The sequence below is a fragment of the Gossypium hirsutum genome, chromosome A09 (genome assembly GCF_007990345.1).
Source record: "Gossypium hirsutum isolate 1008001.06 chromosome A09, Gossypium_hirsutum_v2.1, whole genome shotgun sequence".
Taxonomy (NCBI): Eukaryota; Viridiplantae; Streptophyta; class Magnoliopsida; order Malvales; family Malvaceae; genus Gossypium; species Gossypium hirsutum.
This window is the reverse complement of record NC_053432.1, coordinates 30,568,258-30,587,978: the sequence shown is the minus strand read 5'-3', so window position 1 is coordinate 30,587,978 and position 19,721 is coordinate 30,568,258. Positions and strand designations below refer to the sequence as shown.

Here is a 19,721-nt window from a genome sequence, read left to right as displayed (position 1 = left end):
TTTTAACTAACTAATTATCTAAACTAAGAATTCACAGAAAGTAGAATTAGGGGATTACTTTTGGAAAACGATTGAATTATGACAATACCTAAGGAAAAAATCCACCTAGACTTTACTTGTTATTCTAGCTCCGAATCGGACGATTTATTCATTTAACTTGTCCCGTAGAGATCCCTAAGTTATGTTATTATCCCTAGTCAGGACTAATAACGTCTAATCTCTAGATTGAATAATTGAGACTTTTCTCTAATTAGCACCCTAGGGTTGCATTAACTCGATCTATGGATCCCCTTATTAGGTTTCACCCTAATCCGGCAAAATCTTGTCTCCTTATGTCTAGGCGCGGAATCAACTCCGCTTAATTATGACAAATGTACTCTTAGACAGGGTGTATTCCTCCTCTCAATAAGAGCTTATCTTGAATCAGTATCCTGGGATATCAAAACAAGAATTAAGAACACATAATTAAGAACAAGTTAAATATTTATCATACAATTCAGAAAATAATAACAAGATTCATCTTACGTTTCATTCCCCTTAGTATTTAGGGGATTTAGTTCATAACTAAAAAGGAAAACATCTTAGAAGAATAACAAATACAAAACATAAAGAAAACCCAAAACTCCTGAAGGGAAATTGAGGGGAGATCTTCAGTCTTGATAGTGAATCCGGCTTCTGAGATGGATCAATCATCTCCCTTTGAGCGTTCCCTACCTCTTTCTCTCTGTGCCTCATTTCCTCTTCCTCTAGGGTGTATTTATATGCTTTGGAATGCCTAGGAACCTTCAAAATTAGCCTTTTCCAAATTGGACTCAACTTGGGCTCAGCAGGGACACACCCATGTAAGTCGTGCTTCGATTTTGACAGATTGACACAGCCGTGTGGTATGCCCGTGTGAGGAAGTCCAGGCCGTGTTGATTTCGTACTTTGGCCTAGTTTCTCCATTTTTGGCTCATTTCTCGTTACTTTCCCTCTCCTATGCTTACCTAAGTATAAAACTTGAAATTAAGGCATTAGGAGCATCTAATTCACCAATTCTAAGGAAAAATCATTCATAAAATGCATTAAGCATGTGGTAAAAATATGTATAAATTATGATTTATCACCGAGTAACACTGAACCCAACCCAAAAGAGCACGTGAAAGCAGTTACACTAAGGAGTGGGAAAGTGTTAGTTGAATCTGAAAAGAAACCACCACAAGAAGCTGATAGAAAGGAGGTTGAACCCGAAAACAATGACAATCTAATGCCAAAAGAATATAAACCACCAATCCCATACCCAGCAAAGTTAAAGAAAGACTGCATGGATGCACAATTCGGTAAATTTCTTGAACTTTTTAAACAACTTCATATTAACTTACCTTTTGTTGAAGCTATATCGCAGATGCCTACATATGCAAAATTTTTAAAGAAGCTTCTAAAAAACAAAAAGAAGTTTGAAGACTTATCTACAGTGGAACTTAATGAGGAGTGCTTAGCCATACTGCAAAATAAACTGCCAACCAAACTGAAAGATCCAGGAATTTTTACTATTCCCTTCTTAATTGGTAGTTTTAATATTGATAAAGCACTAGCTGATTTAGGCACCAACATTAATTTGATGCCATATAAAATGTTTAAACAACTTGGTCTAGGGGAACCTAAACCCACTAAGATGAGTATTCAATTAGCTGATAGATCTGTTAAATATCCTATGGGAATTATAGAGGACGTACTTGTAAAAGTAGATAAATTTATATTCCCTGTTGATTTCGTTGTGCTTGACATGGATGAAGATGTTGAGGTGCCTTTAATCTTAGGTCGGCCATTTTTAGCCACTGCTAGGGCTGTAATTGATGTGGGTGATGGTAAATTGTTACTTAGAGTAGGTGATGAAGAGATTATTTTTAAAATTTATGATGCCATGAGATTTTTTAGACAAAAGGATGACTCACGTTATTTTATCGACTCTATTGATCATGCTACTCAAGATTATTTTCAGGAAATTATACACAAGGGCACGATGGGACTATGTCTCGCCCAAGGAGAGGGGATGGATGATGATTCTGAAATAGGAACCGAACTAAACTCCAATGAAACCTCCCCAAAACTAGCAGAATATGAGGGAATTAAGGTAAAAGATGAACTTAAGTAAAAACCCTCTATTGACGAGCCTCTCAAATTGGAACTTAAACAATTGCTGACTCACTTGGAATATGCATTCATTGGAAATAATTCCACATTACCGGTAATTATTGCATCCAACTTGCAACCCAAGGAGAAAGAGGGATTACTCCAAGTATTAAGAGAGCATAAAAGGGCCATAGCTTGGAAAATTTCTGACATTAAAGGGATCAACCCTTCTTTTTGCACCTACAAAATTTTAATGGAAGATGAATATAAACCATACGTTCAAACCCAAAGACGACTGAACCCCAACATGAAGGAAGTTGTTAAAGCTGAGGTAATTAAACTCCTAGATGCTGGAATTATTTATCCTATTTTTGACAGTTCTTGGGTGAGTCCAGTGTAGGTTGTTCCTAAGAAAAGAGGCATGACTGTTGTTGTAACATCCTGATTTTCGGATTTATTCGCGGTTTTCAATATTTTGTAAAGATTTTAAAAATTTTGTATTTGGATGTGAAATTAATATTTTGAGTAGGTAAATGGGCTTGTAGAAGGCCCATGTGTTGGCCAAAACCCGGTTGAATTTTTGAATTTTGGACTTAGGAGTTAGGGGTTCTGGCTAGGTGGTCCTTGTATAGAGTTATGGGTAAATTGCATCACAAAAAGAGCCTTAGTAAAGTGGCAAGGGTGACGCCACTAGGCTCCTAAAAAGGTGGCGTGTGGAGCATTAGGGAAGGCATGGGATCGATTCCCTGTGTTGACAAATAGATGCATTTATTTTTAAGTGCTGGAGGGGTAAGTGTTGGAGTCCAGGTGGATTCTGCTAGAGGAGAGTTTGAATCAGTTCAAACGCTTGGATTAAGGAGGGATAAGGGGAGAGATTTAAGGGATTGGGAGAGAGGCTAGGAGTTGGCCAAATTTTGGGAATTGAAGAGGGAAAAATCGGTAGGGGGTTTGAGGTTAGTATTTCGGCACCTAGGGTATTGGGTGGTGTCGTTCTCTTCTGCTCTGACATCACAAGGTTTTTCTTTTCTCTCTTTTTCCTCTCTAGCCGAAACTACCACTTCCCCTATTCTTCTTTTTCTATTTTTCTTCTTCAAAACCATTCATCAATTCTGCTGTTCATCAATACTTTTGCCGAATCCATAAAAGCCGAAATTTGAACACACATTACTGCTACCGATTTCTTCAAAGCCAAACCCTTTAACATTGTGTTTCCATTAATCAACGATTATTCTTTCTAAACTCTAGAGACTTGTCGGCAATTCTACATCCAGGTTATAGTTTCATATTGTCATCTCCTTTATCACCCAAAAGCCGAAAAACCATAGATTTGGGGGCTTATAGCCGAAACTTCAAAACTCCGGGAGTCGAGTTCTACTGTCGTTTGAAAGATAAATCTGCACCAGATTGCGTGGAGATCAAAAAGGAGTAAGGGTAAGTGTTCATCATCTCAGATCTGGTCCTATTTTACAAAGTTAGGAAAAGCCGAAGTCCCTAAAATCTAGGGAGGCTGTCGATTTGGGCATGTGGCTCTGAGGGTTTTTAACTGACGTTTTCTGTCAATGATTAGTGTCTTCTTAAGTGTTGGATTGAAGGTGTGGGTTGTTGGAGCAATCGGATTCGGAGCTAGCTATCGATTTTCGCAAAAAGGTAAGGTTTCAAAGGCTTTTAGGGACATGGTTTGAGCATGGATGAGTAAGTTTTGGGGTTTAGTGATTATGGTTGTAAATAAGAACTATGCTAATCTATTGTAGGACATCGAAAGGGATCTCAGTAGCAGTCGTCGCGAAACAGGTGTGTACCGAACACCCTTTCTTAGTTCAATTCGGCAAAAGCCGAAATACTGAAATTTCGGCATTTCATGGGCTTGTGAGTATGCGAATGCTCTCGAGACATAGAGTAATTGTTTGATCTAGCACCGCAAGGTGGTAAGTAAGTTTGTGTGACATTTTAACGTACTTCGAAAAAAGGGTCTCGATGGGCCAAAACTGGGCCCAATGGGCTTACGGACCAATATGGGTAAGAGATGGGCAAATTAGCCTGTTAGTTAGATGGTGGAACCAAACTGCATAAAACTATTGAAAATTACTGAAGTAGCTTGTGTAGTTGCTAAGTTACGAAAATTACCCCTAAAGAGCAAAATTACCAATATACCCCTAGGGTTTAAATTGGCTAAACTGCATGATTGATTAATACTGTATTTTACATGATATACTTTTATTAATATCTGTTGCATGGGATTGGGGTATTGATGGAGGAAGTATTGAAGGTGGTTCATCCACGTACTAGAGGCTTTACCTCAACTTACTGATATTTGAGCAGCGTTGCTGCAACTGTGGAGTGTAGGGCTGGGTGGGTTGAGATATTCCCTACATGGAGTGTAGGGCTGGTACGGGTGCAGTGTAGCGGTTGGTGGGTTGAGTAGTCTCCCCAGATGGGTTTGCATGGATTACTACTATTGTTACCTATGTTACTGAACTGGGCCTATGGGCCACACTGTTATGTAAAAAGGGGCTAAGGCCTTGCTACTGTATTCTGAAAAGGGCTTCGGTCGACTGTGTACTGTTATCTGAATAGGGCTTAGGCCCAATGGGCTCGAGCTGATTTGGGCTTTGGATGGGTTTCTGTATACACTGAGTTTTCCCAAACTCACCCCTTTTTCTTCCATCCTTGCAGGTGAGCCCTAGTGGCGGACTTGGAGCTGGGCGGGATTCGGAGTGGCCACACGTTTTCTGCAAATTCATTTTCTTCTGGTGAACTAGATTTTCCATATTTTTCGTTTATGGTCATGGGTTTTTTTTTGTAATAAGGCCGTTAATTATTTTTATGGTTTGGGTTGTTTCTTTATTATTTAATTCTATTATGATAAAACTGATCTATGATAACTAACAAAATAGATTAGCTCTAGGACGCGTTTTCAAAAACACTAAGTGATTTCAAAATAACACGAATACAAGTAAGCCTTCCGCTAAGCAAACGTTTTCAACCTTTTCTTAAGATGGTCATAACCAAATGGTTTTCTCAAAATTATACGAGATGTTAGAGTGTGGCAATGGCGGTGTGCATGTCTAGGATTGGATCCGAAGGGAGCTTGGTACTTAAGCAGTCCGACGGACTCACCTCCTCTCTTTCCTGGTTTCCTACCTGGTGCACAGCTTCCATTCACTTTAACCTACTTTTAAAAGTGTCTTTTACAACACCAACTAAGTTTTTCCAAACTAAGTAATACGCCATGTTTTGAACGCTTCGATGTGGCGCATCAGATCCGGTCATAGCGTCTAGGCTGAGTTTGGGGTGTTACAGTTGTAGTGAATGAAAAGAATGAATTAATACCAACAAGGACAGTTACAGGTTGGAGAGTGTCCATTGATTATAGGAAGCTAAATGATGCCACGAGAAAGGACCACTTTCCCCTTCCATTCATTGACCAAATGTTGGAAAGATTGTCAGGACACATGTACTACTACTTTTTAGACTGACTCTTTGGCTATTTCTAAATCCCAATAGCTCCTGAAGATCAAGAAAATACGACATTTACATGTCCATACGGTACGTTTGCTTATCGTAGAATGCCTTTTGGATTATGTAATGCTCCTGCTACTTTTCAGCGCCTCATGATGGCCATTTTTGACGAACTCGTAGAAGATGTCATGGAGGTATTTATGGATGATTTTTTGGTTTTCGGTAACTCTTTCGATCTTTTCCTAAAAAATTTAAAACGGGTGTTAATAAGATGTGAGGAAACAAACCTTGTGCTTAACTGGGAAAATTTTCACTTTATGATTAAAGAAGGTATTGTGTTAGGACATAAAATTTCTAGTAGAGGGATTGAGGTTGATAAATCTAAAATTGAAACCATTGAAAAACTACCTCCCCCTAATTCGGTTAAGGCTATTAGAAGCTTCCTAGGACATGCTGAGTTTTATAGAAGATTTATTAAAGACTTTTCTAAAATAGCTATGCCTTTGACTAGATTACTAGAAAAATGTGTGCCTTTTAATTTCAATCAGGAGTGTTTACAAGCATTTAATACTTTAAAGGATAAACTGACTAAAGCTCCAATTATAATTGTACCTGATTGGAATTCACCTTTTGAACTAATGTGCGATGCGAGTGATTTTGCAGTAGGTACAGTTTTGGGATAGTGAAGAGATAAACATTTTCAACCTATCTATTATGCAAATAGGACTTTGACAGTCGCGCAAGAAAACTACACCACCATGGAGAAAGAGTTCCTAGCTTTGGTTTTTGCATTCGATAAATTTAGGCCATATTTAATATTGTCTAAAGTTTTCGTTTATACTGACCATTCCGCTCTTCGCCACCTTTTGACTAAAACAGATGCAAAACCTCGACTCATTCAATGGATCTTATTATTGCAGGAATTTGACTTGGAGATTAAGGATAAGAAAGGAGCTGAAAATCTTGCGGCTGACCATCTCTCCAGGCTTGAAAACGCAAGTACCAAAGAACTAGTTGACATTGAAATAACTGGTTCATTCCCTGAAGAATAATTTTTGCTATATCTGATTTTGAGGTATCTTGGTTTGCAAGTATTGCAAATATTTTAGCCGCTAACATTATCCCAAAAGGGTTGAAACATCAGCAAAAGAAGCGATTCTTCACTGATGTGAAAAACTACTTCTGGGAAGACCCTTTTCTTTTTCGTAAATGTGCAGATCAAATCATTAGGAGTTGCGTTACAAGGACAGAAGCATTGAAAATCTTGGAACATTGTCACTCAGGACAGACTGGAGGACATTATGGTGGAAATAAGACCGCACATAAAGTCCTCGAATCAGGTTTTTATTGGCCCATTCTATTCAAAGACGCCAACAGGTATGTTACTTCTTGTGACAAATGTCAAAGGACAAGTAATATATCTAAACGTGATGAAATGCCTCAGACATCTATGCTCTCATGTGAGATATTTGACATTTAGGGTATCGACTTCATGGGCCCATTCCCTAGTTCATTCGGGAATAAATACATCTTAGTAGCTGTTGATTATATGTCCAAATGGGTTGAAGCCCAAGCTTTACCTACTAATGATGCTAGAGTAGTAGTACGATTCCTTAAGAAACTTTTCTCTCGATTTGGTACACCCAGAGCAATTATTAGTGATTGGGGTACTCATTTTTGTAACTCTCAATTTGACAAGACCCTCAAGAAATATGGAGTTCATCAAAGAACAGCTACCCCTTATCACCCTCAAACTAGTGGCCAAGTCAAAGTAGCGAACCGAGAGCTTAAACGTATCCTAGAAAAGACAGTAGAATTAAACAGGAAGGATTGGGCGATGAAAGTAGATGATGCTTTATGGGCTTATACAACTACTTTTAGAACTCCCATAGGACTATCACTTTACAGACTTGTTTATGGGAAAAGTTGTCACCTACCATTTGAGTTGGAACACAAGGCATTCTAGGCTATAAAATTTCTAAACCTTGACCCCAAACTTGCAGGTGAAAATAGGTTGATGCACTTGAACGAGTTAGATGAGTGGCGAGCCAATGTATATGAAAATTCATGCCTATACAAGGAAGCGACGAAGCGCCGCCACGATGCCTGTTTGAAGCAACGAAGGCAATTTGAAGTTGGAGATCTTGTCCTATTATATAACTCGAGGCTCAAATTATTTCCTGGAAAGCTTAAATCACGATGGTCAGGTCCTTTCGTAGTTCAAACTGTGTTTCCATATGGCACAGTAGAGGTAAGTCATCCATCACAAGGCACTTTTAACGTAAATGGACATCGTCTCAAAATGTATAACGGTAAGAATTTCAAAGACGATAAAGAGGAGCTACGGCTCCACGAAGTTACCTAAAGATACCCACAAGGTAGAGTCGAGCTTAAACTATAAACAAACGCTTCTCGAAAGGCACCCCGAGCACTAACGGTGTTAACTTCTTTAAATTTTAGTCTTTAACATTTAATTCACTAATTGAGTCACTAAATACAGGATTTTTAGAACCACACGGCCAGGCACACGAGCGTGCCGTAGGCTGTGCATAGACCACGGGATTCAACACAGCCATGCGATACGATCGTGTGAAAACACAGCAAAAACATTTCCCCAACACGGGATTCGATAAAGCTGCCATGGCCATGCAACATGGCCGTGGACAATCTTGCCAAATTAACACGGGCAAGCGACACGACCGTGCCCACCGACCGTGGTCGATCCTGTCAAAATAACACGAGCGTGTGCCTGCATACACGGATGTGGGAGAAGCGAACAAAGATTGACACGGCTGTGCAACATGGCCGTGTACACCAATGCGCCCAATTTTAAAAACCACGAAATGCATGGGCTGAAATGAAGGCACGGCCGTGTGCCCCAATTTCTCTATAAACACCTATTATTTATTTTATTTTTATCTTTATATTTTCAAATTACTTTTTATTTCCTTTTAAATACTATTTTATCTTGAGTTTTTAAAATTTTTATTTTCGGTTATTTCATTACTAGTAATTATGCTCCATTATATTTCCTAAAGAGTTCCCGATTTTTATCACAGTCATAAAGAGCTCCAAAGCTCATCATCAAATAGGAACTAAAAACTCCAATGGTAGAGGACTTATGGACTAATGAACCTCTACTACCACCAGAGTATCCTCCTCTACCCTCATCGTTGCTTTGGCCGATTATTCTTTATAACTCCAATTCAAGGAGTTCATTCATCATTTAGGAAGTTTCACTTCTCTCCCTATCTTATGATTATAAATCTATCTTTTTCAATATATCTATCTTTGTACATTGAGGGCAATGTACATCTTAAGTGTGGGGGGTCTTTTATATCATCATTAGAAATCCCTAAATTTTGTCTTATTCTCACGTGAATCACTCATATCACTATTAGAATGAATTTTGATTAATTTATAATTTTTATTGATATGTCTTGAATTAAAACATAGATATTTATGCATTGATTGTTTAAACTTTAAGATATTATGGAATCAAGCATGATAAGTTGATTTTTGAAGAATTAAAAACTTTTAGGTTGTTTCCCTAAGTTTAGGTATTATCTTGAGTTGAAATTCACAAGTTTGAACATCAAAAAGCCATAATTTTTGTGAGACCTTGAGCCTTTAGAGCATATTTTATTCCTTCCATGTTCACTTTCATTATGAGTGCTTCAGTTTTGATTTGTTATTCTAGAACTTGCTGGATTATGCATGTCAAGACCACACCATTTGATTTGATATGTCAAGATAATAAAGGCACTTAGGTTTAACCCACTCACCCCGCAAAAGCCTACCTCCATAATTAACCCTTAGTGAACCCCTTTTGAGCCTAACAAGCCATTAATTGATTTACCCTCAATATTAACCCATAACCTATTATTGTTGAAATCCTCTAATTTGATCCCTATTTTTGCCATGTGGTCGACGAAGTAGGTCGTGCGCGCGCCACACGAGCACGACCCACGACCGTGTGAGGCTGACGATGTCGTGTGATAGGCACGAGCTTGACCAATTGGGCTGTGTGGGCCACACGGACGTGTGGGATCTTGGGCCAGGCCATGTGATCCATACGGGCAAGGCCAATTTGGGCTGTGTGAGCCACACGGGTGTATGGGCCCATACGGGCAGGGCACACGAGTGTGTGAGCCTGATTTGTTTGAAATGTTCTGCAAGGTTGCACAGGTCGTCCAAGTCGTCCAAGTCCCCTATACTCTGATCTGATACTAATATGTATGTAAAAGCATGATAATTAAAACATGTGTATCTGTTCTGATTTGATGATGATGTTATGATTTGATATCTGCACATGAGCATGCCTTATTATTTATGTTGCATTGCATTGGGTTGGGTATGTTGTTGAAGAGAAAGAACACTGAAAGGCTATTAGCCTGTCATCTGGCAGCTATACTGCATATATCTGATACGTGCTGTATATGGTACCTTTTGGCATGTAGGGTTGGATGGGTTGATTTTATCCCCATACTTAGTGTGTAGGGCTGGGTGGGTCGATTTTATCCGTACATGGTGTGTTGGGTTGGACGGAGATAATGTGTAGGGTTAGTGGGCATTACTGCTCTGATTGATATGCATGTATGTCTGTATGGGCTAAGGCCCGAATGTATCTAATACTGTTTTGAGTGGGCTAAGGCTTACACTGTTCCTGTTAAGAGCTCAGGCTCGATTATGACTGTTGGACTGCTATCCGTTTACATGCATGATTTACTGAGGGGATGTACACACTGAGTTTGCGAAAACTCACCCCTTATTTTGTTTGTCTGTCAGGTAATCCCCAGTAGTAGTTGGATCGATGCAGCAGAAGGACTCGACGGTGAACACTGTTACCTACACTTTGGTTTTAAAGGTTTTTAATGTTTTTATTATTTTAATTGCTATAGTTGGGAGTAATTATGTAATTTCTGGTTTCAGACTATTTAGTTTAAGTTCAGAATTTTGAAATACTGTTTATGGATTTTGGAACTGCAACTTTATTTGTTCTTAAGCTTTCGCGAACCAAGAAATGTTGTCAAAATAATTAATCAATATATGTTTTTTGAGTTAAGTAAAAGGTGGTAACTGGAATGGTTTTTGGGTAAACATGATTTTAAATACATTCTCATGTGACTTCGCTAGATTCGGCCATAATGTCTAGGCCGGGTTTGGGATGTTACATTTAGTGGTATTAGAGTCAGGTTGCAAAACTCGGCTGTAGATTTGGGTTTAAAAAAACAAAAAAAATGGTGTTAAAATGATTTGAAATAATTTTGATAACAAGTATGTAGTACACCGAGCCTTCAGCACTGATCCTGTAAGTTCTTTGAAATTCTGATATGTACTGTCTGACAGCATGTTCATCCTGAAATGTTGTTTGAATCTGCCTGAAATACTGTGTGTGTTATAGGACTACTGTAGGTGGTACTTTACTGAAACACTATAGGTAGTATGGACTGAAACTGTAGTGAGACTGCTTCTCGCGATAACTGACTCTGAAACTCTATAACTATATTGCATAAAATATTTGCTAATAATTATTGAACTGTAAACTGATGTGCATAAAAATACCAAATACAGATTAAGTCGATAGTTACGATGAGCGTACGTGGTACTCGTGGACGGGGTACTAGAGGCCGAAGTAGAGGCCGTAGAGAGATTGAAGCTGAGTCCTTCGCATTTGATACGATCCCTAATCCAGACACTAGCGAGACGCCGGTGCCACCTGTTATTGAGACTGTTGCTGAGTTTCAAGACCATGCAGTCGGGGATGACGCACTGTCCCAGGCCATGCTGCAAATTTTGGAGAGGGCTGTTGGGACTAATACTAGCTTTGGAGGCTGTGGGTCAGTTAGGGAATGACTCCGGTCGAATAGGGCTAAGATATTTAAGGGCATCACTGGAGTTTTTTCGAGTGTGGCCCAGTACTAGATGGAGGCCACAAAGCGTATCATAGACGATTTGGACTTTTCTAATGAGCAGAAGCTCAAGAGGGCTGTGTCATTGCTGTGAGATGAGGCGATCAGTGGTGGCTGACCGTTAAAGAGGGCACTCAGCCCACCGACTGACTTGGGATCTTTTTAAGACCACTTATCAGAGTAAGTACATAGGAGCTAGCTACACTGATGCTAGGCAACGTGAGTTCCTAAATCTCAATCAGGGTGACCGTTCAGTGGCTGAGTACGAGGCTGAGTTCATTAGATTGAGCCGTTATACGAGAGGCATGGTGGCGACCGAGTATGAGCGCTGTGTCCGATTTGAGGATAGTCTCCATGATAATCTGTGGGTTCTGATAGCTCTACAGAGGGAGCGGGATTTCTCTGCCTTGGTCGAGAAGGCTAAGATAGTCGAAGAGGTTAATCGCGCTGAGCACTAGAATCGTGATCGAGGGAAGGCTAAGAGGGATGCAGAGCCTTCGAATGCTGGGGTGAGGCCTAGGAAAAAAGCTAGATCTGATAGGCCCACAAGAGTTGGGCCTACTACTGCACTTACTGGGGTGGCGATCTGTTTGCTTTGTAATAGACGCCATCTGGGCAGTGTTGGAAAGCTACTAAGGCTTGTTTAAGGTGTGGGTCGACTGAGCATCGAGTTAAGGATTGTCCACTGAGGGGTAATCAGATGCAAGCTCCGGTTGCTGAGACTGCACAGCCACCAAGAGGGGTATAACAGCCACCTAGGGGTCGAGGACAGGCTAGGGGTGGTAACGGTATGGGTCGAGGCCAGAGAGCACCAGGCAGAGCTGCTGGGCCGACTGAGGTGAGGCAGCCTGTACTTGTCTATGAGATACGTCGTCGTAAGGGTGGAGATACTCCGGACGTCATCACAGGTATGTTTTTAATTCTTGATGTACCTTATGTTGCATTGATAGACATAGGCTCTGCACATTCCTATGTCGCATGTTCTATGTCTGAGACTTTGGGAATTCCGCATGAGAGCACTTCTAATGAGATTTCGGTGGTGAGTCCGTTGGGGCAGTCTATTAGGGTTAATAAATTATTTAGAGATGTTCCGTTGGAAGTCCAAGGGACGATATTTTTGGCTGATCTGGTGGAACTTCTGTTTGGGGAGTTTGACCTAATTCTGGGCATGGACTGGTTGATGAAGCATCATGTAAGTCTGGATTGTGCTGAAAAGAGGGTTGTTTTGAGGACCAATGAGGATAGCGAGATAGTTTTGATTGGGGAATGATGGAATTATTTGTCTAATATGATATCTGCGTTAGTGGTAGAGAAGCTGGTGAGGAAAGGATGTGAGGTGTTTTTAGCCTACATCAGTGTTTTTGATTCTGTGGACTCTTCAGTTAGGGACATCTGTACTGTAAGGGACTTTCCAGATGTTTTTCTAGAGGAGTTACCAGGATTTCCTCCGAGCCACGAGGTAGAATTTGGAATCAAGTTGATTCCTGGTACAGCTCGGGTGTCTATCGCCCCATATCAAATGGTGCCAAAGGAGCTGACAGAACTTAAGGCTCAAATTCAGGAACTGTTGGATCGTAGGTTTATTTGTCCTAGTGTGTCTCCATGGGGAGCACGAGTTTTATTCGTAAAGGAGAAGGACGGTACGATGAGGATATGTATCGACTACCGTCAGTTGAATAGGTTGACGATCAAGAATAAATACCCACTTCCGAGAATTGACGACTTGTTTGACCAGTTTAGAGGGGCATCAGTGTTCTCAAAGATCGATCTACAATCAGGTTATCATCAGTTAAGGGTCAAGGAGGCCGATGTGTATAAGATGGCATTTAGGCCTCATTATGGGTATTACGAGTTATTAGTTATGCCTTTTGGGTTGACAAATGCACTAGCGAAGTTTATAGACTTGATGAACCGTGTGTTTCAGCCATACTTAGACCGGTTCGTGGTGGTGTTCATCGATGACATCTTGATATACTCTAAGTCTGAAGACGAGCATGAAGAGCATCTCAAGGTTGTTTTGCAAATCCTTCATAAGAAACAACTCTATGCGAAGTTCTCTAAGTGTGAGTTTTGGCTTCAAGAAGTAACTTTTTTGAGACATGTGGTGTTTGCTGTGGCGGTTTGTGTTGATCCTCATAAGATTGAGCCTGTGTTGGATTGGAAACAGCCGAAGAATGTGTTTGGGATTCGTAGTTTTCTGGGGCTGGTAGGATATTATCGATGCTTCGTAGAAAGGTTCTCTTTGATCGCAGCACCATTGACTAAGTTAATGTGTAAGGGAGTTGCCTTTGTTTGGACTGATGTACAGCAAGAGAGCTTTGAGAAGCTCAAAACCGTGTTAACCCAGGCTCCAGTTCTGGTACAGCCTGAGCCTGGTAAGGACTTCGTAGTGTACAACGACGCGTCACATGTGGGTTTGGGATACGTTCTGATGCAAGACGGTAACGTAGTTTCTTATGCATCTCGTCAGCTCAAGACTCACAACCTAATTATACAATGCATGATTTGGAGTTGGCTGCAGTTGTCTTTGCATTAAAGATCTGAAGGCATTATCTATACGGTGAGAAGTGTACCATCTACACTGATCACAAGAGCCTTAAGTATCTCCTTACTCAGAAGGAGTTGAATCTTAGGCAGCGACGATGGGTTGAACTGCTTAAGTATTACGACTGCAGTATAGAGTATCACCCTAGAAAGGCCAACGTGGTTGATAAAACGTAAATTATACATATTTTTAAACTGTAAATTATACATATTTTTACCCCATGTTTAATGCATTTTATGGATGATTTCTCATTAGAATTGGTGAATTTGATGCTCCTAATTCTTTAATTTCATATTTTATACTTAGGAGAGCATAAGAGAGCGAAAGGAATGAGAAACGGGCCAAAAATGGAGAAAATAGGCCAAAGTACGAAATCAACACGGCCTGGACCTCCTCACACGGGCAGACCATACGGTCGTGTCAATTTGGCAGGCTCAAACACGGCCTGAAGTAATTGAAAACGGGCGTGTGCCACGGGCGTGTCCCTACCGAGCCCAAGTTGAGTCCAATTCGGAAAAGGCCAATTTTGAGGGCTTTTAGGCATTCCAAAGCTTATAAATACACCCTAAAGGAGGAGGAAATGGGAGATGGAGAAGGGGGAGTAAGGAATTACTCCAAGGAAGTCGATTGATCCATCTCGGAAGCCGGATTCATCATCAAGATTGAAGATCTCTCCTCAATTTCCCTTCAGGAGTTTTGGGTTTTCTTTATGTTTTGTATTCTTTATCATTCTGAGATGTTTTCTTATTTAGTTATTAACTAAAGCCCCTAAATACCTAAAGGGAATGAAATCTAAGACGCATCTTGTTTTTATTTTCTGAATCGTATAATAAATATTTAACTTGTTCTTAATTCTTGTTTTGATATCCCAGGATACTGATTCAAGACATGCTCTTATTCAGAGGAGGAATAGACCCTGTTTAAGAGTACATTTGTCATAATTAAGTGGAGTTGATTGCGCGCCTAGACATAGGGTGACAAGATTTTTCCGGATTAGGGTGAAACCTAATAAGGGGATCCATAGATTGAGTTAATGCAACCCTATAGTGTTAATTAGAGAAAAGTCTCAACTATTCAATCTAGGGATTAGACGTTATTAGTCTTGAATAGGGATAATAACATAACTTAGGGATCTGTACGGAACAAGTTGAATGAATAAATCGTCGGATTCGGAGCCAGAATAAAAAGTAAAGTCTATGTGGATTTTTCCTTAGGTATTGTCTTAAGTCAATCGATTTTCCCCAAAAGCAATTCTCCAATTCTATTCTCTGTGAGTTCTTAGTTTAGATAATTAGTTAGTTAAAACAAAAACCTCTTTATTCTTAGGCTAGATAATAAAAAGACAGTTATTACTAGTACTTTTAGTTCCTTTGGGCTCGACAATCTGGTCTTGCTAAAAGTATACTACTGTTCGATAGGTACACTTGCCTACATCGCGATAATAGTTAGTTCAAGAACGAGTAATTATAAATATTTAAAACCTATCATGAAATAAGGCGATCAAGTTTTTGGCGTCGTTGCTGGGGAACTAAGGTATTAGGAATGCTCAATTTTTATTACTTTAGCCATTTATTTATTCTTGCAATTTAATTTAATTTTATTATTATTATTTATTAACGTACTCTTTCTTTCTCTTGGCAGGTTTTTATAGTTTATGACTAGAAGAAACCCTTCGGGACCATTACTTTTTGATGAAGAAATCAATCGTACAGCCCGTAGAAACCAAAGAGAAATAAGGCACAGCTTAAGATACACGGAGAACAAGCAAGAAGACGATACTCAACCCCCAACTGAAGAGATAGCTGAAAACCAAGGCAATCAGCTACCTCCTGCAACTGCGGCTAATCAAAATCCTGCTCCACGCACTATGTATGATTATGCTAAACCTTCTTTAACAGGAACTGAATCTAGTATAGTTAGACCTGCTGTAGCTACAAATACTTTTGAATTTAAACCTAACACTATTTAGATGATACAGCAATTTGTTCAGTTTGATAGTTTGAAGGATGAAGATCCCAACACTCACTTAGCAAACTTTCTGGAATTCTACGATACATTTAAAATCAATGGCGTTTCTGATGATGCCATTCATCTTCGATTGTTTCCCTTTTCATTGAGGAGCAAAGCTAAACAGTGGTTGAACTTGTTACCATGAGGATCAATTACTACTTGGGAACAAATGACCAAAAAAGTTTTACTAAAATATTTTCCGCCGGCTAAAATGGCTAAATTACATAAAGATATCTCTTCTTTTGTACAGATGGATTTAGAAACACTCTACGATGCATGGGAGAGATGTAAGGACCTTTTGAGAAGGTGCCCTCACCATGGGTTACCGCTTTGGCTCCAAGTACAAACATTTCACAATGGTCTGAACCCTTCGACTCGGCAAATGGTTGAGGCAGCGGCGGGTAGAACCATCAACAATAAAACACCGGAAGATGCCTATGAGTTTATAGAGGAGATGTCACTGAATAATTATCAGTGGCAAGTCATGAGGACAAAGCCAACGAAAATAGCCGGTGTTTATAATGTCGATTTGGTCACCATGCTCGCTAATCAGGTAGAACTCTTAAATAAAAAGATTGATGGTTTTCTTAATTCTTCATAGGTTCACCCAGTAATGCAGTGCGAAGCAAGTAGCGGTGGAACAAACCATTCGGAATACCAACCTTATGGCCACAACATGGATAACGAGCAATTAAATTACATAGGTAATAATCCTTGACCTCAAAACAATCCATATAGTAACACTTATAATGTAGGTTGGAGGAACCACCCAAATTTCTCGTGGGGCGGTCAAGGAAATCAAAGACCACAACATCCTCCGAGCTACCAACAACCACCCTACCAATAGGAAAAGAATCCAAACCTTGAAGAGATGCTCTCAAAGTTTATTTCAGTGTCGGAAACTCGTTTCCTGAACACTGAGACAACACTTAAAAATAAACAAGCGTCGATCCAAGGGATCGAAACTCAGATAGGCCAGCTGTCCAAACTAATCTCCGAACGACCACAAGGTAGCTTGCCAAGTAATATTGAACCCAACCCAAGGGAACAGCTCAACACAATTAATATTCAAGATAACGAAGGAGCCGTTGAGCCTGGACCAGAACCGAGGCAAGAAACTGTGGTAAGCAAAGGTCAACATGAGGTAGATTATAATAAAAACAAACCAGTGGCTTTCAAATATAAACATCATGTGCCATACCCCAATGTGACAAGTAAAGACCGCTCAGATGAACAATTTGGTAAATTCCTTAAACTCTTAAAAAAATTGCATATTAACTTACTGTTTATTGAAGCTCTATCGCAGATGCCAAACGCAATGAAATTTTTAAAAGAGCTTTTAGAAAATAAGCGAAAGTTGGACAAGGTGTCACATGTGGAGCTGAACGCAGTTTGCTCAGCCATTCTCCAAAATAAACTACCCAACAAACTAAAAGATCTAGGGAGTTTTACTATTCCTTGCTTAATTGGTAGTTTAAACGTTAATTATGCATTGGCTGATCTAGGGGCTAGTATCAACGTCATGCCTTACAAAATGTTTAAGGAACTAGGTCTCGAGAAACCCAAACAGACTAGGATGAGCATTCAAATAGAAAATAAAACTATAAGATTTCCTAGGGGTATTATTGAAGATGTGCTAGTTAAAATCGATAAATTTATATTTCTCGTTGACTTTGTTGTTCTAGACATAGAAGAGGATAGCAACACTCCCTTAATTCTAGGAAGGCCCTTTTTAGCAACTGCTAAAACCATCATTGATGTTGGCACAAGTGAACTTACACTCTGGGTGGGAGACGAAACAATCACCCTTCAAGCTTGAAATTCTGTCAACACATCAGGAATTGAAGGTGATCATTTAAACCATTCTACTAAACCTAACAATATGGTGCAACCTACTTTGTAGAAAATGAGTCTGAAAGAAGCACATGAGTCGTTCTCAAGTAATAGTAGAGGGCCTGTTCATGTAGATCGAAGACTACAAAATGAGGAACTCGATGAATGGCAGAAGCACAAACCAAGAACACTCGACAAACCGAAACTACGCCAAAATGAGCCCGATACCTCTCCAAATCAACTTAAGATTGGTGATAAGGTCTTATTAGATACTGCAGATCCCCACATTATCACTACCACACCGAATGAAGAAATCCTTTTAATAGTACTCAGTACTTTTCCATTCGGTATGGTGGAGGTGAGTCATCCCAAGTTCGGCACTTTTAAGGTAAACAACACCTGCTTAAAACCTTATTTTGATAAGATTGATAGCAGGAATGAGGAGTATAAACTCCTCAAACCACCATGACCATTCACTGAAGAGGTAAGTCGAGCTTAGACTATAAATAAGTGTGACAGCCCAAAATTGACCCTAGTCGGGAAGTGGTTTCGGGACCACAAAACCGAGTTATGAAAATAATTAATTGTTATATTCTACGTTTATTATGTGTGTACATGCATATGTGGAAGTTTCATTCCCTAATTTTGCCAATTGCATGAGGAATTATTAAATAGGGATCAACATGAGACATGGTGAAATATGATAGGCTAATTTTAAAGGGCTTATTAGTGCATGTCAACACAAAGGTGGACTTGCATGTCAAATTGCCCAATTTCCTTATAGTGGCCGGCCAAGGTGGGTTGATGATGGGCAATATATTTGTGAAATTGATATTGGGTTGTGGGATTTAATGAATAAAAGAAAAGAATAAAAAGAAAGCAAATGAAAAAAAAAAGGCTTCATCCTTGTCTTCTTGGCCGAATTGAAGGAAGGAATAGGGGCAAAGAACTTTCGGCCATTTGAATGCTTAATAAGGTTAGTATATTGTGTTAAAGTTGTGAAATTTTAGCTTGTTTTAGGTTAATTATCATGGTTCTTACTTAGACCATGCTAAATTTTTAACTTTGATGGATGGATGGAGCATTCGGCTATGGCTATTAAAGAAGGAATTTGATTATTTCCTTTAAGTTTTGATGAAGAATGTGTTGAGGAAAGAAATTGATCTTGCTAAAAATATAAATTCTAAATGCTCATATATGTAATACCCAAATAAAAATGCTTGATGTCTTGAACAAATATTGTTTCGATGGGTGGAATGAGTAATGTCATGTATAGGTTTCGGCTATGGATTTTCATGTTTAATATTTTTATGTTGGTGTTCAAATTGAAAATGGATGTTAGTTGTGTTATAACACTTGCTTAATGATGAAAGGATCATGAGCTTAGGGCTTGAGAGGCATTCGGCTTTGGAGTAAAAATAATAAAAATGGTGTTTAGTCAATGCAAGTGTCCATACTTGTAGAATGTATTGAGTGTCGCAATCGGCCTTAACATAGACAAGTGTGTGTTCGGCCACATAAATGAGCACCTAAGTTGATGTGTATGTTCGGCCAAAGGTAAGCATGTTGATGGCTTTATCTTGACTTAGAAGATTCGGCTAAAGGGAAAATTAGCTAATATGTCGAATTCGATTCGTGATTTCGTACATATGTGACTCTAATGTCTAATGTGTATATGGACTAAGTACCTTGAGGTTCTCTTTTGATGTTCGAGTGAATTGTATTGAATCATTTGATGTGATTAAAAATGCGTATGACCATTGTGTATTTGAGCTAAAAGGTGGCCATATGACCCATCAAACTCCTTGTCATATTCGGCCATAAGCTAGCAAAATGAGACTTTAATGAGT

The 19,721-nt window shown here is 39.4% G+C and overlaps 1 non-coding gene across 1 annotated transcript; it reads right to left on the bottom strand.

Moving 5' to 3' along the window:
- Nucleotides 1-16,256: 16,256 nt before the first annotated feature.
- LOC121207391 (small nucleolar RNA R71) lies at nt 16,257-16,362 on the bottom strand. The gene has a single exon (XR_005902482.1). It is a non-coding gene; the product is annotated as a small nucleolar RNA R71 (small nucleolar RNA).
- Nucleotides 16,363-19,721: the final 3,359 nt, after the last annotated feature.